This window comes from Vicugna pacos, chromosome 32, assembly GCF_048564905.1.
Source record: "Vicugna pacos chromosome 32, VicPac4, whole genome shotgun sequence".
NCBI lineage: Eukaryota > Metazoa > Chordata > Mammalia > Artiodactyla > Camelidae > Vicugna > Vicugna pacos.
Window position 1 is genome coordinate 3623500 of NC_133018.1, and position 22349 is coordinate 3645848.

At 53.0% G+C, this 22349-nt stretch overlaps 1 long non-coding RNA gene across 1 annotated transcript; it reads left to right on the forward strand.

Annotated features, from left to right (window-relative positions):
* The first annotated feature begins 6186 nt into the window (after window positions 1-6186).
* On the forward strand, window positions 6187-9219 carry LOC140690948 (uncharacterized). Its single transcript, XR_012066361.1, has 4 exons — window positions 6187-6471; window positions 7823-7920; window positions 8742-8838; window positions 9135-9219. It is a non-coding gene; the product is annotated as an uncharacterized lncRNA (long non-coding RNA).
* The last annotated feature ends 13130 nt before the right edge of the window (window positions 9220-22349 follow it).

The following is a 22349-nucleotide window of genomic DNA, read 5'->3' on the forward strand; positions in this document are numbered from 1 at the left end:
AAGGATAGAGTCCCCCCCCATCATTCTTCCATGTCTCATGTTCTCTGTTCACCTGAAAGCCAGACGATGGCTATTCTCAGGTCTCACTCTTCGAGGGCTGACTTTTGCCCCAGTGCTGGCCCCTGATACGAAGACTGTGTGTGACGGGATCCTTGGTTTGGCAGGAGACAAGTAGTTCTGTTTTGCCACCAATGTGGAGGTGAGTGTGGTCCACAAAGTCCCACGGGACCAATGGAGTAATTGGATCATGTTACAGAGACCATTAGTGTCAGCCGATGGTCCTGGTGTCCCTGGAACTGAAAGGCAGGGGCAGCCTAGCGGTTGTCATTCATCTGTGTCAACAGAGAGCCTCATGTGAGAAAGACTGTTGGAGATACTGAGCCCCAGTGGGAGCTGTATCGTGACTGTGAGCCCCTAAGACTCCTGGCACCAGAGCCACCTACGGGGACCAGGCAAGTCCTGACCAGCTGGGTCATGGGTGGGCATGCGCAGTAGCTCTCTGTCCTCAAGTAGAGGAGGTTGATATGAGGTCAGTACCCCCAGGTCCTGAAGCCCCCAGGGAGCTGCCTGGGGAAGTGGCATTAACACCCCTGAGCCCAAGTCTTGCTACAATGTCTTTATTCCAGCAACGCCCACCTCTGCCTCGTGGGGCGATGCCTATGAAGAGTGTCGCAGAGGAAAACCCTTGGGGCTGGTTTGCAGAGGTTTGAGGATGTTATGAAGACACACCTTAGAGCTAGCCTTTGGGCTTTCCGCCTCCAACAGGGACACCCCTGAAGGACAGCAGTGGAGGACAATTCTCCTGGATTGATGAGTGACCAGTGGAGTAGGGTATCCTGTCCATTAGCCTGGACACAGAGGTAGCTGGAGGGGGCTGTGTGCTAATTTATGGGCTGAGACTCAGAGTTTCACTGGACCGTCAGAGACGTGGCAGGAATACACGGAAAAGACACAAGTATGAACCCCCACAGAGGGAACCAGAGAGTCATTTATTTGTGTCCCATGAAAGTGCTTAGCAACGTGTGTCCTGAAAACGAAGTGATGTTAATAACCAGGTGCACAGGAGGACCCACTCTGTGGATAGCAGTCCGCCTCCCTCTCCAACCATCGCCGGGTGGGCACTGTGACCCGGCTCCCCCATGGGAAGGGCAGGATCAGCCACAGGCTAGTCAGGATGGCTCCAGTGTCTTCAGCTGACCTGTCCACAGCCACTTCCGTCACCAGCCTGCCAATAGCACAGACCAGCACGGCTCCCGTGGGACACCCTTCTCTCGGGAATCCGCCAGGGACCTGGTGGTCGGTTGATGACATCAGACCTCTTCCAGCGTGGAGGGGGGAGCTGTGCTCTTACTGACAGATCTTTGCTGCAGACTGGGAGTTGCCCTCTGTGACTGCAATGCTTCTGACCAAAGTGTTCAACCTGGACTCATAGATTTCTGTGTTTCCTCATGGGGCTTCTGACCATGAGCTCATTCCACATCAGAAGAGGGGCTGCCGTGGGCCCAGGCTCCTGGGCTTCACCAGTCCCACTACTTTCCCCAACATCCCGAGGCAGCTGCCTTAGTGATGGGCCAACAGCCGATGGAAGAGCCAGTTCCTCTGCCAGACAAGTGCCAACACATGTTGGGGCGGGCAATGCCTTCCAGGTGTGAGATATGCTCTAAATCTGTGCACAATGTATGATGATTCTCCCATCACCAGGATTCACTGGGCCAGGATCCAAGGTGAGGGGGTGGGAGGGCTCCACCTATTATCATCCCTGGGGACCTGCTCAACACATTTACTCCCAGTCCCCTGACCTCCACCCTGCTGGCCTGGGGTCTTAGTTCTGTAGGGGAAATGCTTCCACCCAGAAACACGACCATTATCCCATTTCACTGAGAGATCTGACTCCCTTGTGATGTAGGGTCCTCCTGCCTCCCTGGACGTCTCTCTGTCTGTCTCCACCCATGCCCTCCAACCCCCACTCATACCTTAGGGACAAAGACACCATGGAAGCCCCATGCTGCCAGGCAGAAATCCACCCCTGATCCACCGTGGGCAGAGCAGCCTGGAGGATGGGGAGAGGGCAGTCAGGAAGTTCAGATCTGGGGGAACCGGGCCAGAACTGTCACTGCTTTGTCCACAGGCCTCCAGGGACTAGAGGAGAGGGTGACAGAGATGGAGGGTGTTTTGGTTCCCACCTCCCCATCTGCCTGTGTCACTGTGAGCATTAGAAACACTGCTGTCTGCTGAGTGACAGTAATAGTCGGCCTCGTCCTCGGCCTGGGCCCCGCTGATGGTCAGGGTGGCTGTGCCCCCAGAGCTGGAGCCAGAGAACCGCTCAGGGATCCCTGAGGGCCTTCTGTCATCACCATAGATGACCAGCACGGGGAATTGGCCTGGCTTCTGCTGGTACCAGTGAGCAGCATAGCTTTCTATGCTGCCTCCTTGGCAGGTGATCCTGGCCGTCTGTCCCAAGGACACGGACACCGCGGAGGGCTGAGTCAGTGCAGAAGAGGCCACGTAACCTGCAGGAGAGGAGAGGAGAGGAGAAGAGAGTGAGGGTGGGGACCAAGGTCTCATTCCCTGAGACCTCGCACTCTGCAGCATCCCCTGTGCTGAGCTGATGTTCAGGGCCAGGCTGATCCCTGGGTACCCTGGGGTCAGAACCCTGGGGGCAGCACTTGTACAGAGAGAGATGAGGGGCAGCAAGTGGGATGTCCAGGCCATGGGGGAGGCGCCTTGATCTCTGCCTCTGATCCCATAGCTGGGGGTGGGATCTCCGGGACTCTCTTATCCTCAGAAGGGATATCCTCATGCAAATCTATTTCCTGGCTCTGTGGCCTTGGTGACCAGCTCCCTGCTGAGCAGAGAGCAGCTGGGCTCAATGGAGGATTTCAGTGGGGGTCCCACCCCCAGTCCAGAGCCCAGGTCGGAGAAGTGTCTGTGGTGCTGAGTGAGGAATGGGTGCCCCCTGCCCTCAGTGAGTGCACTCCCAGCTCAGTCTGGGCCTGGGCTTCCCCTCTGGGCCTGGGTGACACCAGCATCCTGTCTAGTGCTGCGGGCATCGCCGCGGGGCCTAGGCAGTGCTGGAAGCAACTGCTGCGGGGACAGCGGTCAACACGCTGCTGTGAGACGCCAGAATTTCATCATCAGACACAGTGACATTGCTCAGGTACCTTTCAGGAAGTCTTTTCTTAACATATGTCAATTTATTTTAGAAGAAAAACGTAGGTGAATTATTTGGCTCTGGGGTTGAGCAAGAATTGTTTGGTGATGCCAAATACATGATTCGAAAAAGAAAGATTAAATCATTGAACCCCATCAGTATCAACATCTTTTGTTTGCAAACTCTCTAAGGGGGATAAAAAAAAGCTGAAGTAACAGACTGAACGAAAACCTTGCAAAACACAGACCCAGTGAATGACTAGTGAAGGGATTATATAAACATGGTGCAGTCTAACCAGTAAAAAGAAAAAATGACAAGAAGATTTCACTTAGAGAATGGCCAGTGGACTAGAAGAAACAGTTTGTGGAAGAGGACAGAGAGGTGATAATGAGCTTGTGAACAGCCCTCCCTTATCAGCAAGGAGGGAAATGCAGATGACACCACAGTGAGGCACCACCTCTCACCTATCAGAGGGGCTACAATAAAAATCCAGACTTCCCCACATGCTGGCAAAGATGTGGAGAACTCAGTGGCACATGCGTGACTAAGAGAAGTGTGAGGTGGTGCAGAATGTCTGCAAAAGAATTGGCAGCTTCTTAAAAAATTTACCTAGAGGTCACCATACACCCCAGCCATGCACACCTGAGCATATATTTCAGAGAAGTGAGAACGTAAGGTCACAGGGAAACTAGACACAACCGTCCACAGATCCCAAGTGCGGACCAGCCCATGCTGAGAGCAGTGCCGACATCCTTCAGTGGGTGACTGACTGGGTCCGAGACTTTTGGACCGGAATCGTGGACCAGTACTCAGCCATGAAAAGGACCGGATGCTGAGCGCACAGGGCAGTTTGCCTGCATCTACAGGGGATTATGCAGAGTGAGCAACGCCAATCCCAGGGCGACGTGCTATGTGATTGTATGTTTTTCCTTCTATCCATCATTTCTAATGGTTTTCTTTTCCCTCGGTGGTTTCATCCCTTACCTATGGTTCTACGTGAAGAATCTGCAGAAAGTTTGGAAATGGAGACCAATGAATGATGTCAGGGGTTACAGAGGGTCCCGGTGCAGAAGGGAGACCCCCGATCATCATAAGGAGGCCCCTTCAGCCTGCCTGTGGGGGAGGGCAGGGGCTGTGCCCGGGTTAGAGCCGGAGGCTCTGTGGGCTGGGAGGCTGCTCTGGCCGTGCAGGGCCGTTTCCACGGGTCTTGCTGTAAAATTGAATCTGCCCGCGTCTGCCTTTTAATTGTGGGATTTCCCCCACTTACCATCGATGGGATTCGTAATACATGTCTGTGAAGGTGACCCATCTTGCTACTTCTTTACATTTTGTCCCATGTCTTCCTCATTGCTACTTTGCTTTTTCTCTATTCTTCATTAACTGAATATTTTTTATAAATTAATGTTCTCTTCTTTTATGGTTGATTGGCTGAAATTGTTGTTGAAATTAGTGCTATTTGAAGGTCGGCTGCGGGGTCCACAGTACAGGCCGATCTTGCCCGGACAGCACACCGCTTCTCACACAGGGCACCGATGTCACCACGTGTCCCTCTGCGTCTCAGAACTTTGAGCTACACGAGCGTGTGTTTGCCTTAATATTTACAGATATTTCCAGTGAGTAGTTTTCAGAGTGGACACAGCTCCTTCTCTTGCTGTTGTGTTGTTTTGTTTTTGCTTTTTCATTCTAAAGAGACAACTGCAGTGTCTGCTCTCCCGTCTGGTGGTCCCGAAGGAGGGAGGCCCTCAACCAACTGTGCTCCTTCCTCTGGGGAGAACGTGTGCTTTCTCTCCACCTGCTTTTATGAGCTTCTCCTCGACACCGGTTCTAAGGACTCAATGTCGGTGTGTTTTGGTGTTGTTTCATTAGTGTTTCTTGTGCTTGGAGTTTGTGGAGCTTCTTGGATCTGCGGGTTCCTCGTTTCCATTGAAATTAGAAACTTTTCAACCAGTGTGTCTTCAAAAGTTTTTTATTTGCACCTCCTCCACCTCTTTTCTGCCCCAAAGACTGCAGTATGTCCCTAGTCTGTAGTGAACCTAGGCAGTCATTCCTCTACCTTCATGAACAAATGGAGGAGGAGGATAACCATTGCTTGAGCATCCTTCCTGCCACATTTTATCATCTGTGCAGTTTCATGACCAGATGAGAATTGTTTCTTGGCTGACACAGATGGGGAGAGGGTTTGTGTCTCACTTCCCCATCTGCCTGTGTCACTGTGAGCATTATCACTACTGTCTGCTGAGTGACAGTAATAGTCGGCCTCGTCCTCGGCCTGGGCCCCGCTGATGGTCAGGGTGGCTGTCTTCCCTGAGCTGGAGCCAGAGAACCGCTCAGGGATCCCTGAGGGTCTTTCACTATCTTTGTAAATGACCAGCACAGGGGCCTGGCCTGGCTTCTGCTGGTACCACTGAGTATATTTTTTGTCCAGTAGGTCTCCAGAGCAGGTGATGCTGGCTGTCTGTTGCAAGTCCACGGACACTGAAGCCTGCTGGGTCAGCTCATAGGAGGTCACGGAGCCTGTGAGGGACGAGAGAAGAGGGGGCTTGAGGATGAAGGGCTCCTTGCCCTCCTGCCCTGAGGCTGTGCTAGGGCTGAGCTCCTGGTGTGGGACAGACCAAGCTGAGAATCCATTGAGGGCAGAGCCCTGGGGGCAGCACCTGTGCAGAGAGAGAGGAGGGGCAGCAGGATGTGGGTCCAGGCCATGGTGGAGGCACCCTGAGCTCTGCTCTGAGACCACTCAGCAGGGCAGCGCTCCTCAAGTTCCCTCTTATTCCCTCAGAGCTTTGGGGCAGGAGGGTTTGTGTTTATGCAAATTTACCCCCTCCCTGGGGCTCCTCACTGAGAGGGGAGTCACCAGTCCTTCAGCCAGGACAGCTTGCTCAGCCTCCTCCCTGGCTCTCATGTTTGAAAATCAGACCCGGCCTCCAGGGGCCATGGTCACAATGCCCTTCCTGTGTCTGACCACATGACCACTGTCCCAACCATTCTGGCCTGTGGACTCTGCTGGGAAGCTCAGTGGGTTTGTGAGCCTGGCAGGATCCTGTTGGGAGGGGAGGCACGCAGTGCCCTGTTCTCCGGTGTCTTGGGTTCACTGTGCATGTGAACCTCCCATGTGCTCCCTGTTTCTTCAGGGGATGGGGTGGTCAGGCCCAACTTCCTGCCAGGCCTGACTCTCAGACCCCAGTGGACCCCCAGGGCTGATTATCCTAAGGCTCCACCTGGGCCATCCCAGCCTCAGTTGTGGTGCTCCTGCTGCCTCTGCTGCCCCCTGCTGGTGGATGAGAGCCAGACCAGGATCTTCTCTCCTGCAGGTCACCTCAAAGGTATGTCACCTGAGTAGGTGTGGAGCAGGGATTCCAGCCCTGCCTCTGGGCCAGCTGTGACCCCGGCCCTGCCCAGGCCAGCACAGAGAGGTCACCTACGGGGTGCAGGTGCAGTTCCCATAACCTTATCTTGGGGGTGGAAGTGCTCTTCCCAACCCTTTGATTTTATTAGTAGAGTGGAGGGTGTGAGATGAACAGCAGCTTGTCTGCAAAGTGTCAGTGTCCATAGCAACGTGTATAGTACCCTGGAGACCCAGATTTCCTTGTGTTTAGGAATCAAAATAGATACTATCCCCACCTGAGGAGGGCAGTTGTGTGATGCTGTTTCTTGTATTTGAGTTCACTTGTGCACTGATGTCATCCTCATCACCAGCCTCAACACTATCCTTGTCACCATCACCATCAACATTCTCATCACCATCCTCATCACCATCACCATCTTCATCTCTCTCCCTGTGGTTTCCATGTCATCTCCCCCCTCTCACAGCTCTTGGAGAGTGAATGTCTAGCTCAGCGTCATCTGCCTTTTTGAGGAGACAGGGAATCTCTGGCTTATTCCACTGGGAATCCACCTGGAAATCATACCGAAGGCTGAAGCCCTTTCTAGGATTCCTGCAGAAGGAGGACAGGGAACTCCAGGACCTCATGAGTCGCTGAGATCCTTGCCAATTCTCTCTTTGTTTTAATGCATTCTGGGGACTTTTTTATATTTTAATTTGGAAATAAAGCTTAACAGCTGGTTAAGCAGAGGCCCAGAGAGAGGAAGTCCCCAGATTAATAGAGAAAAGTGAGGTGAGCCCAGGATGGGGGCCAGGAGTCAGACCCTGGTCCTTTGGGACAGTAATTGACCAGGGTGCGGGAGCCGTGAGGGCCACGCTGTGTGGCAGGCCTGGGTCTCCAGGGCTCACTGCTGTCCCCACCGCATCCTGGCTGGGGAGGTCAGCGGGGCTGTGTCCCAGGGTAGAGCTGAGAATCTGTGGGGATGGGAGGCTGGTTTGGCCATGCAGGGGCCTGGCCTGGGTCCTTCTGTCTCTGCTGGGCAGGATTGCTTGGTCCTCACTGTTAAGTGGGTGGGAGTGACGGGTGTCTCATGGTCGATGTAACGGGGACAAATGAGTCTTCAGTTGTCTATAAAGCCTGCGGGGTTACCAAATGCACATTAAGACTGGCTTTTTAAAAATTTACCTTTCTGTCATCTTAATTATATTTCTGATTTCATAACATGACTCTAATTACTGTCTACAGTTTTTTTCATGCAATTGTGAAGGGCCCCCAAGAGCATTTCTTACAATACAGAGACGTTGTCCGACCGCGCACAGCGAGCACACTCCTCTCTGTGGACCTTTTGCAGGAGCTCTACTGCCTGGAGTTGCAAGGATGAAGCTGGACCAGAGAGAACTGCTGACCACGTGTGAGGGGGGAGCCTGAGGGTCTCATTCACTATCACAGGTAATTAGCTGTGACAGAACGACTGGGTTTCTGGGGACATATGGCAGCTGTGAACTGGACACATAAATGTTAGTTCTGAATTACGGAGAAGATGGAGAGAGATAGAGTCTGTATGGGGCACCAGTAACCCCCCAAGTTTTGTCCAGGGAGAGGGTGAATGGAGATCACTGCCCAGTCCTTTCTTCTGTTTTGTTGGTCAAAGGACTTCAACACTGTTTCCTGTACTTTATTTTCAGACTAAGCCATTTAAATAAAAACAGTGAAATATCCATGCATGCAATGTACCACTAACCGCCATGATGGTTCACTACGTGTGTCCACTCGGCTGGGCAAGTACGTCCCACTGGTACTCATTTCAGTTGGTGTTGGGGGTGTTCATGAGAGCATTAGCTTTTGGACCTGGGGGCTCAGAGAAGCAGGTGGCACTTCCCACGTGGGTGGGCTTCATCCCATCCCTGGGGGCCTGGCAAGAGCAAAGGGCAGAAGAGGCAGGACCCCCTTATCCCTGGGGGGGTGGTGCTGGGACATTGCCCTTCTGCCCTGGACGAGAGGCACGTCAGCCTTCCTGGATCTCAGGCCTTCGGGCAGAATCACACACGGGCTCTCGGGGGTTGACCTGTGGACGGTGCTTCTAGGGACTTCTCAGCCTCCATAACGTTGTCAGCCAATTTCTCCTAATCCATCTCTGTACCCTATTGGCTGTCTCTGGAGAAGCCTGCATAATAGGATCATTTTTGACTTATACTCAGTGGCACTAAAACACATTCACAGCGTTACGCAGCCGTCACCATCCATATGTGGAGCTTTCTCTCCCTAAACAGAAAGTCCGTACCCATCAGACGGTAGTTTTGGGGACTCTGGACCAGGGTCCAACCGGAGGACCGTGTGTCCAGGAGAACATCCGCAGGAGGAGCCCAGGTGGGGACCATACTGTCTCTGTAGTTTCCGCCACATTTCAGGGGAGGAGGGCCCTGGGGTCGGGGGCAGGGGCTCAGCCCTCTCCACGCCTCAGGAAATCCCCAGGAGGAGAGGACTCTTCATCTCGGAAACCACAGGACCTCACCCCAGGCCCCATTCAGCGGGTTCCCCCTGGAGGAGGGGGATTCCCCCAGAACTCTGCCATATCTCACAGCCCCCCTGTCCTGCAGACACGTGATTGCATCTGGGGCTACTGTCATATATCGTGACTCCTAACCCTTTCCTTTTCTCTCCAGACCTGACCTCAGACTTCGAAGCCCAAAACAGCTTCCTTCTCCCTTTTCATCAGAACAAGCCGAGGCCCTGAACAACAGAGTCTCCAGTACTGGGTGAGCAGGGCCAGGACCCGAGATGATGCCGGGACCTCAGCCCTACATCCCACTAATCAGAGGGGACTGGGGTGAGTGCCCGGCCAGGCTCGGAGGTTTGTGTCCCACTTCCCCATCTGCCTGTGTCACTGTGAGCATTAGCGCTGCTGCTGTCCCACACTTGACAGTAGTAGTTGGCCTCGTCCTCGGCCTGGGCCCCGCTGACGGTCAGGGTGGCCGTGTTCCCGGAGTTGGAGCCTGAGAACCGGCCCGGGATCCCTGAGGGCCGTTCGCTATCTCTGTAGATGACCAGCACAGGGGCCTGGCCCGGCTTCTGCTGGTACCAGTAAGCATATGTATTTCTAATTCTTTCCTGCCATAGGTGATCTTGGCTGTCTGTCCCAGTTTCACTGACACCGAGGGTGACTGAGTCAGTTCGTAGGAGCCACAGAGCTTGCAGGAGAGAAAGGATCCCTGGGCTGAAGATGAAGGACCTTTTCCCAGGAGACTCCAGCAGATGACCTGCATTGAGCCCCAGGGATTCCCTGGGCCCACAGAGGCCCCTCCCATCATTGTCACCCCAAAGTGACCGACGGGCTTGGCTGGTGGATGGAGCCCCTGAACAAATGAGAAACCTGCCCCCCTTCCTCTGGCAGGAGCAGCCCCTCAGGGCTCACACAGCACTGAGCACAGTGTGGGATGTCATCCCTTCCAGCCCCTCATCCTGCAACAGGACCACCAGCCACCTGCCCCCACTGGCAGCTCCCTTCTGAGCTCAGTCAGAGCCAAGCTTATCCCCAGCCCTGGGCGGGTGTGAATGTGATCCTGTGGTCAGCACCTGTGCAATGAGCCAGGAGGCCGAGGAGGAGGGGCATCCAGGCCATGGTGGAGGTGCCCCGATTCTGCTCCCCAAGGGCGAGGCTGGACAGGTTTCCCCCCAGGCCTCTCTTATCCCCTTGCTGGAGAGAGAGCTGCTGGGTATGCAAATCAGCCAGCATCCAAGGGGTGGCCTGGGGGGTTCTGTGGTTTCAGAGAAGGTCTCAGTCACACGGGACCCTGAGAGGGAGTGGCGGGCCCTGAGACTGCCCCCTAAGCCCAGGGGCTCCTCCTCTGCCTGCTGGTCCCAGAGTCTGGGGACATGTCCAACCCTCACTGTTCCCTGGCCTCACTCCTGGATGGCACAGGCACTGAGAGCCCAGAACCTGTTCTATTTCAACCCATCTGTAGGTGACACTGTCAGGCTGACAGGTGCAGGGTCCTACCCCTGATCACAGCTCCTGGGCTCCAGAGAGGAGTAAAATTCCTGTTTTAACAAAGCATGTGACGTGTTCCAGAGCCGTCGTGGTCTGTGTCTGCCCTTGGCTCTGAGCTCCTGGGGCAGGCTCATGCTGTCCTCAGTGTCCCCATTTTGGATCTGTGGCAGGAACTGACCAGGAGCTGAACGAACTGTCTACTCCGTAGGAGAGTGTGCGGGGGCTCAGGGTTTAACAGCTCTGCCAGGGAATGTTTATCACAATCAACATGCCTTCTGTTGCTGTGGAAAATATAAGCCATAAACATAATTATGATGTGAGTCCAGAAGAGTTTGTTGAGTGACTGCTGTGTGTCAGGTCCAGGGAATCGGGAAGCGGGGAAATTCTGGTTCCCTCCCTCTTCTCTGTGAGGGGTGAGTGGAGGGACAGGTTAGAGATGGTGGGGGAGCTACTTGGGAGCAGGTGCAGCTGTGTCTGGAGGACCGGGGCTCTGAGCATAGGAGAGGAGGGGACATGTGATCATAGGGACGACAGCCATTTGTGGACAGTGATGGCTTTTGAGCAGCGTATATATGGGCTGGTGGTGGGGGTCGGGCCAGGAAAGAGGCACCGCCTGCAAGAGCAGGACTGGGACACTCAGAGTCAGAAAATGAGTATTTGAGAGTGAAGGTGACACTATAGATGGACCCCTGTCGTCGAGTGTGAGGTGGTGGTTACATACCCCCTGCATGTGGATCCCCTGATGCACAGGACACGCCTGCTCCAGGCTGTGTGTGTCTGCTGCCAACTGGTGGCTACTCTATGCATTGCTGGAGGCTCAGGGAGTCCTCTGTCCAGGTGCAGATTCAGTACCACTGCTCAAGTGTGAATCCCTGAGCAGGGATGGAGGGCCCAGGCCAGGAAGGGCTCATCTCTGCATGGCCCCTGCCTGCCTGAGAGAGGCACGATGGGCTCACACACACTATGATCATATGAACAGGCTCATTTGCAGGGGGAGATAGCCAGACCTCAGAATCATCACTGCACAGGTCTCTGGGATCATGGGAAGTTAACGCATTTGGTTCTGGCCTTGGTCTTCGGGGACACAGGAGTCAGTGACTGACTCTTGGTGGTGCTGGCTGTTGGTCCAAAGCCAAACAAAGGCAGAGGTGGCTCCTGCTCCAAAGTCGGAGACAGGATGACACCCACCCACCCAACATTACTTCAGATCCACTTTCTTCTGGCAGATAATCCTTCCTGCAAATCAGTGTGAACAAGACACAGTTCGGGCCTTTGACGTTCCATCTAGATAGTGGGCCAGCCTAGTGGACGCCCTTGGTTCTGGGACAGAGCAGAGAGTCCCCCCCCAAGCTTCTCCCTGTGTCTCATCTTCTCTGTTCACCTAAAAGCCAGACAATGGCTATTCTCAGGTCTCTCTCTTCCAGGACTGACCTTTGCCCCAGTGCTGCCACTGGTACCAAGACTGCGTGTGACGGGATCCTTGGTTTGGCAGGAGACAAGTAGTTCTGTTTTACCACTGATGTGGAGTTGGGTGTGGTCCACAAAGTCCCGTGGGACCAATGGAGTAATTGGATCATGTGACAGAGACACTTAGTGTTGGCCGATGATCCTGGCGTCCCCGGAACTGAAAGACAGGGGCAGCCTAGTGGTTGTCATTCATCTGTGTTGACAGAGAGCCTCATCTGAGAAAGACTTGCAGATACTGAGCCCCAGTGGAAGCTGTATCATGACTGTGAGTCCCTACGGTGATGGAGCAAGGCTTGACCAGCTGGGTCATGGGTGGGCAAGCGCAGAAGCTCTCTGTCCTCAAGTAGAGGAGGTTGATATGAACTCAGGCACCCCAGGTCCTGAGCCCCCAGGGAGCTGCCTGAGGAAGTGGCCCAAACACCCCTGAGCCCAAATCCTGCTGCAAAGTCTTTTCTCCAGAAACCTGCACCTCTGGCCTGGTGGGGAGATGCTTATGACCAGTGTCGCAGAGGAAAACCCTTGGGGCTGATTTGGAGAGGTTTGCAGATGATATGAAGACACCCCTAAGAGTTAGCCATCTTGGTCCTTTTAGCCCCATCGGGGACATCCCTGAAGGACAGCAGTGGTGGAGAATTCTCCTGGATTGATAAGTGACGATTGGAGCTGGGTGCCTGGTAATTTAGCCTGGATAAAGAGGCGACTGGAGGGGGCCGTGTACTAATTTATGGGCTAAGACTTAGAGTTTGGCTGGACCGTCAGAGGCATGGCAGGAATACATGGAAAAGATATGAGTAGAAACCCCACAAAGGGACCCGGAGATTCAGTTCTTTGTATCTCATGAAAATGCTTAGCAACGTGTGTACTGAAAAGAAGTGATGTTAATAATCAGGTGGACAGGAGGACCCAGACTGTGGACAGCAGTCTGCCTCCCTCTCCATCCATCGCTGGGTGGGCACCATGACCCGGCACCCCCGTGGGAAGGGGAGGATCAGCCACAGGCTAGACAGGATGGCTCCAGTGTCTACAGCTGACCTGTCCATGGTCACTTCTGTCAAGGGCCTGCCAACAGCAAAGACCAGCATGGCTCCCGTGGGACACCCTTCCCTCGGGAATCCACCAGAGACCCGGTGCTCAGTGGATGATATCAGACCTCTTCCAGCATAGCGGGGAGCTCTGCTCTTACTGACACATCTTTCCCGCAGACTGGGAGTTGCCCTCTCCAACTGCAATGCTTCTGCCCCAACTGTTGTCCCTGGACTCATAGAATTCTGTGTTTCCTCACGGGGCTTCTGAACATGAACTCATTCCACATCAGAAGAGGGGCTGCAGTGGGCCCAGGCTCACGGGTTTCACTGGTCCTACCACTTTCCCCAACATCCCGAGGCTGCTCCCTTAGTGATGGAGCAACAGCAGATGGAGGAGCCGGTCACCCAAGCAGCCAAGTGCCAACACCGTGTGGGTGCGGGTAATGCCCTCCAGGTGAGATATATGCTCTAAATCTGTGCACAATGTACGATGCCTCTCCCATTGCCAGGATTCAAAGTGAGGGGTTAGGAAGGGCTCTGCCCATATCATCCCTGGGACCTGCTCAACACATTTGCTCCCTGTCCCCTGACCTCCTACCTTCTGGCCTGGGGTCTTAGTTCTGAAGGGGAAATTCTTCCACCCAGAGACATTACCATAAACCCATTTCACTGAAAGCTCAGGCTCCCTTGTGATGCAGGGTCCTCCTGCGTCTCTGGACGTCCCTGTCTGAGTCCACCCAGGCCCTCCTCCCCCCACACATAACTTAGGCACAAAAACACCATGACAGTAACATCCTGCCAGCCAGAAATCCACCCCTGATCCACCATGTGTAGAGCAGCCTGGAGGGTGCTGGGGAGGGCAGTCTGGGAGCTCAGATCTGGGGGAACCGGGCCAGAACTGTCACTGCTTTGGCCACAGGCCTCCAGGGACTAGAGGAGAGGGTGACAGAGATGGAGGGTGTTTTATGTCCCACTTCCCCATCTGCCTGTGTCACTGTGAGCATTATAATCACTGCTGTCTGCTGACAGACAGTAATAGTCGGCCTCGTCCTCAGCCTGGATCCCGCTGATGGTCAGGGAGGCTGTGCCCCCCGATCTGGAGCCAGAGAACCGCTCAGGGATCCCTGAGGGCCGGTTGCTATCTCTGTAGATGACCAGCACAGGGGCCTGGCCTGGCTTCTGCTGGTACCAGTGAGCATAATAGCTTCCTAAGCTGCCTCCTTGACAGGTGATCTTGGCCGTCTGTCCTAAGGACACAGACACCGTGGAGGGCTGAGTCAGTGCAGAAGAGGCCACAGAACCTGCAGGAGAGGAGAGGAGGGTGAGGGTGGGGACCAGGGTCTCATTCCCTAGGACCACGCACCCCGCACCATCCCCTGTGCTGAGCTGATGTTCTGAGCCAGGCTGATCCCTGATTACACTGAGGGCAGAGCCCTATGGGCAGCACCTGTGCAGAGAGAGAGGAGGGGCAGCAGGACGGGGGTCCAGGCCATGGTGGGGCGCCCTGAGCTCTGCCTCTGAGCCCACAACTGAGGGTGGAGTCTTGGGGCCTCTCTTATTTTCAGAGGGGACATCCTCATGCAAATCTGCTTCCTGGCCGAGTGTCCTTGGTGACCGGCTCCCTCCTGAGCAGAGAGCAGCTGGGCTCAATGGAGGATTTCAGTGGAGACCCCACTCCCAGGCCCGGGCTCAGGTCCCAGAAGAGTATCTGGTGCTGAGTGAGGAAGTGCTGCCCCCTGCCCCCAGCACATGCAGGGACACCTCAGTCTGGGCCTGCGCTTCCCCTCTGGGCCTGGGTGACAAAGTCATCCTGTCCAATGCTGAGGGCATCGCAGCGGGGGCTGGGCAGTGCTTAGAGCAGGTGCTGTGGGGACAGCAGTCACCACGCTGCTGTGAGAGGCCAGAATTCCGTCATCAGACCCAGTGAAATTGCTCATGTATGTCAGAGGAAGTCTTTTCAAATACATCAATTAATTTTAGAAGAAAAACTGGCAAACCATTTGGCTCTAGGATTAAGCAAAAATTGGGGATGCCATATACATGATTCAAAAAGAAGTATGAAAACTCTGAACGCCATTAGTATCAACATCTTTTGCTTGCAAACTATGTAATGGGGATGAAAAACACCCAAATAACAGATAGAAAGAAAATATTTGCAAATCATAGAACTTATGAATGATGAATTGAGGGTGTATCTCAACAGGCTGAACTCTAAAGAGTAAAAAGAAAAAAGAAATGACAAGAAGAACTTACATAGAGAATGGCCAGTGGGCTAGAACAAATATTTTGTGGAAGAGCACAGATGAGTGTCCATGAGCACATGAACAGCCCTCCCTTATCAGCCAGGAGGGCAATGCAGTGAAACCACAGTGAGGTACCACTTCTCACCTATCAGAGGGGCTACAATAAAAATCCAGACAACCCCACATGCTGGCAAAGATGCGGAGAAGCTGGGTGGTACATGTGTGACTAAGAGAAGTGTGATCTGGTGCAGAATGTCTGAAAAAAGTTGGCAGCTTCTTAAAGAGTAAAACTTGAGGTCACCATACACCCCAGCCATGCACACCTGAGCATATATTTCAGAAAAGTGAGAACGTAAGGTCACATGGGAACTAGACTCAACCGTCCACAGATCCCGAGTGTGGACCAGCCCCAGCTGAGAGCAGTGCCGACGTCCATCAGTGGATGACTGACTGGGTCCTAGACGTTTGGACCGGAACCGTGGACCAGTACTCAGCCATGAAAAGGACCGGATGCTGAGCGCACAGGCCAGTTTGGGTGCATCTACAGGGGATTATGCAGAGTGAGCAACGCTAATCCCAGGGCGGCGTGCTATGTGATTGTATGTTTTTCCTTCTATCCATCATTTCTAATGGTTTTCTTTTCCCTCTGTGGTTTCATCCATTTCCTATGGTTCTCTGTCAAGAATCTGCAGAAATTTTGGAAATGGAGACCAATGAATGATATCAGGGGTTACGGAGGGTCCCGGTGCAGAAGAGAGACCGCTTATGGTCATAAGGAGCCCCTTCAGCCTGCCCGTGGGGGAGGGCAGGGGGCTTGCCCGGGTAAGGGCCGGAGGGTCTGCGGGGTGGGAGGCCGCTCTGGCTGTGCAGGGCCATTTCCAAGGGTCTTGCTGTAAAATTCACTCTGCTCGTGCCTGCCTTTTAATTGTTGGATTTCCCCTTCTTACCATCAATGGGATTCATAATACATGTCTGTGAAGATGACTCATTTTGCTACTTCTTTACTTTTTGTCCCATGTCTTCCTCATTGCTACTTTGCTTTATCTCTATTTTTCATTAACTGAATATTTTTTATGATTTAATGTTGTCTTCTTTTACGGTTGATTGTCTGAAACATTTTTAAATTGGTTTTATTTGAAGGTTGGCTGCGGGGTCAACAGTACAGGCCGATCTTGCCCGGACAGCACACCGCTTCTCACCCAGGGCACCGACGTCACCACGTGTCCCTCTGCCTCACAGAACTTTGAGCTACAAGAGCATGTGTTTGCCTTAATATTTACAGGTATTTCCATTGAGTAGAGTTCAGTGCGGTCATGGCTCCTTCTGTTGCTGTTGTGTTGCTTTGTTGTTGCTTTTTATTCTAAAGAGACGGATACAGTGTCTGCTCGCCTGTCTGGTGGTCCCGAAGGAGGGAGGTCCTCAACCCACTGTGCTCCTACCTCAGGGGAGAACGTGTGCTTTCTCTCCATCTGCTTTTATGGGTGTCTCCTCAACACTCGTTCTAAGGACTTGATGTCGGTGTGTGTTGGTGTTGTTTCATTAGTGTTTCTTGTGTTTGGAGATTGAGGAGATTTTTGAATCTGTGGGTTCCTTGTTTCCATTGAAATTAAAACCTTTTCAACCAGTATTTCTTCAAAATATTTTTCTTTCCACCTTCCCCACGTCTTTTCTGCCCCAAAGACGCCAGTATTTCCGTAGTCTGTAGAGAACACAGGCAGTCGTTCCTCTACCCTCATGAACACGTGGAGGATGAGGATAACCATTGCTCGAGCATCCTTCCTGCCACATTTTATCATTTGTGCAATTTCATGACCAGATGGGAATTGTTTCTTGGGTGACACAGATGGGAAGGAGGTTTGTGTCCCACTTCCCCATCTGCCTGTGTCACTGTGAGCATTAACAGTGCTATCTGCTGACTGACAGCAATAGTCGGCCTTGTCCTCAGCCTGGGCCCCGGTGATGGTCAGAGTGGCTGTGCCCCCCGACCTAGAGCCAGAGAACCACTCAGGGATCCCTGAGGGCCTGCTGTCATCACCATAGATGACGAGTACAGGGGCCTGGCCTGGCTTCTGCTGGTACCAGTTAGCATTATAGCTTCCTAAGCTGCCTCCTTAGCAGGTGATCTTGGCTGTCTGTCCCAAGGACACAGACACCGCGGAGGGCTGAGTCAGTGCAGAAGAGGACACAGAACCTGCAGGAGAGAAGAGGAGAGGAAAGTGAAGGTGGGGACCTGAGTCTCATTTCCTAGGACCATGCACCCCACAGCATCCCCTGTGCTTAGCTGACGTTCAGGGCCAGGGTGATCCCTGGGTACTCTGGGGGCAGAGCCCTGGGGTCAGCACCTCTGCAGAGAGAGAGGAGGGGTGCAAGAGGGAGGTCCAGGCCATGGTGGAGGCGCCTTGAGCTCTTCCTCTGAGCCCCTGCAGCAGGGAAGGGCTCCTCAAGTTCCCTCTTATTCCCTCCTTGAACTTTTGGGGCTGTGAATGATAAGTAATTATGCAAATGTACTTCCCCTCTGGGGCTAAAACTTGATCAAAAGCAGTTGTGGTCTCAGGACATGTGACTCAGGAGGTCAGACTAGATCCCCCATTTCCTCCAAGCAGCTCCAGGGCAGGGAATCAGCCTTGGCCACCGACCTTTACCCTGGAGGATTCCTGGAATCACTCGTGAATCTGCTGCATAGATGATCACCTGTTGATGGTGCAAGGTCCGTAGTGTGACAAGTTAGCTGGACATTTAATAATCTAATTATAATTGCCAATAATTCCTGAACATAACTTTTTCCCTGCTTGGTCTCCATCCTCCACATCAGACCTCAGTTCTCACTCCAGGCAGGGCTGTGCCTGCAGGAAAGGTCCGGCTCTTCTTTTCAAAACTTTCCACCCCGGACGTGTTTATAGCTTCTCTGCAGCCTCTGGCTTTCTGTGTGTAACAAGAGTTCTTGTGCCCCTTGTCCAGGTTGTCACATGGTTATTTAAATATTGTCCTGGGACATGGTCTTCCCCTGGGAAGATCGCTACCTTTGCAGGTCACCCACATCCTCTTTCATTGCACCTCTAAGAGTTTGGACACTGGCTTGTTAAGCAAAGCCAGGCCTTGTGAGGCTGTCAGGATGTTCTTTCTTTCCACGAAGGAGAGACATATTCAGCCAATGAATGATCAGTCGGTGACTGTCCAGATACGAACCCAGTTCCTCCCCGGACCTCGTTTCAGATAAAGGCAAAGCCTTTGGTATAACTAGGTGTCTACTGTGCAGTTGGTGAGGTACTTGGAATAAGAGCAGGTACTTTTCATGGTGACTGTGAGTTACAGGTGAAGTGTGATACTGGTGACCGGGTTAAGGTTCTCACTTCGGTTACAGAAGTGGTTATTTGCCAGTTTATTACGCACAGCTCCCCACCGCAGGCGACCTGCTGTCAGTGTACCGGCTCATCGCAGGCTGACCTGTGGACCTTTCATTCTCTGTCCTGCTTTTCACAGTAGCATCGTCCCCACTGTGTGGTGGCATCACTGGGTCTCCTCCAGCCTTACCTCTCCTCTTCTCCATCACTTCCTTGAAGGGTGTCCCTCAGGCAAATCCCCCACCCAGCTTCGTGCTTGCACCCAGGGCTGTGTCCCAGCGGGGGGAGCGCCTGCCAGATGAAGGATGCATGGAAGCATGGCATGCTGAGGGCTTTATTTCTGTGTCCCTTCTTCTGTCACCCACCCTCCCTGGGTGTGAGTGTCATCACAGCTGCTGAGGGCTGCACGGTGACACTGATGGGAAGTGCAAACTGTGTCAGTTGAAAAGATTCACAGCTGGGCCAGGCCCCCAGAAACACAGACATGGTCCTACAGCACCACCTGCTTCTCGCTCTCCTCCTTTCTCCAAAGAGACTTCAGGCCTGAAGGACTCAGGTTTGGGCCTCCGACTCCCTGGGTCCTTTCTTGAAAACATCTAAGTGAAATTTCTCAAGTTTACGCTCTACCTGAGCTTAGAAGTCCTCGAGTCCAGCCAGTAGCTCGCTATCAAATACTGTCCATGTCTTCTGGCACATTCTGACATAAAAGGAAAGCGTGTGGTCATTTGGAGACTCCCTTTTGGATTCACCCCAAATCTGGTCATTTATGTGGACCTGGGACTTCTTGCTCTGGGCTGGATGTCTGTTTAGTAAGTTTTTTCCCAATCCTTGGGATAGCGACTGGGGGAAGAAGGAGTGGGGGGATGTGACCCTCTTCCCCGGGGCTGGGATGGGTATTTCAGCCATGTTGATGTGATTAGCTGGTGGCCCTCACATTGTGAGATGGATCAGCCAGCTGCAGGGATTTGGGCAGCTGAGGCACCAATAAATCTCTGGACATTATTTGCCTCAGGGGATTTGAACCCTGAATGGAGCCCAGGGACTCCCTGAGAAGTGCTGGTGACTTCCAGTCACGTGATAAGGAGATGAGAGAGGAAGGAAAAGAAAGCTCTTTGCTTAATATGTGTATGTACACACAGACACACACACACCCAGACACACACACAGAGACAGACACACAGACACACACACAAACACTGACGACAAACCAAAGAGGAGACACCCCTGACGCCTGCAGCATTCACGTCCGTGGCTGGTCCCACAGGCACAGCTGGGAGCCACAGCCCCCTCCTTCTGCTGCTCAGGCTCTGTTCCCTTTGCCTTCCGCAAGCGTCTCAGCTGGTCATGGTTCTTGACCTTGGGGTGGGGGTGGTGACTCATACTTTCATTCCCGAAGGTTCTGGGCTATGAGCAGACCTGTTTGGACTGCCGGGTTGACCTTGGTTTGTGGTGGCCCACGTTGCTGAGTCCTTGCATAATTTCCGGCCTGGTCACCACTGACACCTGTTCATGAGGCCGTGGGATGAAGAGACAGGAGGCTGGGAAAGATGCTGCCTGGGACCTGCAGAGTGAGTCATCCTGGCCCTTTATTACAAAAGTCCCTCCTCCACTCAGATCACCCGCTGGTGGCTGTTCACACTGGACACAAATATCTTCACTTTTTTTTTTGCCCACCGGGAGCGTTCTATCCACGTATCTTTCCCCAATTTAATTTTTTGACCAACTTTCCTGTCATGTTTCTTCCAAGTTCCAGATCATCCAGCCAAACCAATTAATAGGTGTATAATCGCATGCTTGGCCATTTCACCTTCCAAAAAGCACAGCCAGGTGCGCTGCCGGATGTGCTGCCCATGGAGGGTGTCCTCTCACCGTGTCCCTGGACGACGCCCCGAGCCGGGCCACAGGGTTGCGGCTGCCCTTCTGTGCTGCACTCTTTACAGGGGGCACCTGGTTGTGTAGTTCAGTGGGTGAGATGGCACCCAGTTCATGGTGGGCAGTTGAGGCCACATGATAATTATACTCAGGAACTGGAGAAATGACCACAGGATGGATTCAGGGACCCACTCGAGCCACTTTGAGACAGACCTGAGATAAAACACCATTCACAGTTCAGCTGATCTCCAGAAACCTCGACTCTCACTGGAGGGCCACCGTGAGGTTTGAAGGTCCCAGAACCTATGTCAGTTCACAACCGCGTTCAGTAGTCCCTGAAATTCGGATTATTTCCTTTTCCCCAACACACAGTTACCCCGATAAAGGCTATTGGTGCCTTTGAGTAAGACCAGGAGAAAGATCAACAGTATGAATTTTCAGTGATGCTTGGAGTTCTTCCTCAATGGGTCAAAGCTTCCCTTTCCTTCATGGGGGTCTGGGTGTATAAGCTGTCTGCAGCCTGGGAATCCATTGATTGAGTGGCTGTGACTCTCTTTTTGTGACTTGAGTTAAACTTTTGCTCACTGGACCTAGGCGTGTTTTTCTTATAAGCTCAAGTAGATCACTGACCCCCAAGCCACCCCCAGAGTTGCCCCTGAGGACCAGGAGCACAAGCATGAGTCCACCCAGATGAACAGGGGACACCAGGCAGGAACCGCGACCTAACTCCGAGCATGCCCTCCCCATTGTGCCCTTAGTCCCCTGCAGAGAGAACTGTCCTCTTCCCCTTCTGATTATCACAGGAGACATGACTGCCATGAGCCCAGTGTCTGGTGTCCTGACTTCCGAGGGGATGAATGAGAGGAGAGCAGCTGTCAGAAAGGGGCATTTCTGTGCCCACGGCTGTGACATTTATTATGCAATAGATGGTCAAAGATTTCATCCCATTTCATCTTTGTGTTATTGCTCTGCTCACAAGATGTGATTTTGCTGTTTGTAGGCTCCACCTTCCCACGTCCCCAGGTCAACATAGAAGTGACCTCTGAACCCAGGAACACTGAAGATCACTAGGAAAATATTTCCTCCAGTTTTTCTCCTTCAGTGCTTTAAAACTCTTGCTCAGCTTTCCCATTTTCATCCCACACTTGTTCTGACTCCTTCAGTTTTGCCAAATTTAAAACTGTACCATTGCATCCTGATTTCACATAACATGAAGTAAATACACATTTTTTCTCCCACCAAATGGACCTATAAAACCCAGACAGAAGTCGTGGAGTAGCTACTCGGGTGCCAAGAAAAGGAATCGATCAGAGCATTTGGGGGGAGACACTGGGACTGGAAGATCATTGAACTAGGGTTGGGTGAGGTTCCATTCTCCCCTGGATTCAGGCAGCCTGAAGCTGGGAGGGCTCCGGCCTGAGACAGAAGAGCTGCACAATAGCTTCCCTTGATCTGGCAGAAGATAGAAGGCAGAAGGAGAGCTCCAGCGTCAGAGCCACTGTGGGACACTCAAAGGCCCCTGGCCATGTGCCCTGCTCTCTGTCCCCAGCCCAGCATCCTGGCTGGGCAGCAGTGCTGCTGGAGGCAGAAGGACCATTTCCTATGATTTAGGAATTGTCTTTCCACCAAGGGGATGGTCATCCCCTTTGCATCTGTCCTCTGTGTCCTCCTGCTCCTTGACATGGTCACAGGTCCTGTCAAAGGAAGGGGATAACAGATTAGGGGAACTAATGTTACAGTTTCTGATCTGGAGGACAGATAAATAAACTCAGCGTCCAGGGAAGACTGAGGAGATGGTAGGAGGAGATTTGCTGGAAAGTTAATGTGAAAATAGTTCATGAAGCCTGAGCTGCAATCTGAGCCACACTTGCACGGATTCTGACAGCAAATAGCACAGGAAAGAATTTAGGGAGGGACCTAAGGGACAGAAAACCACCCAGGT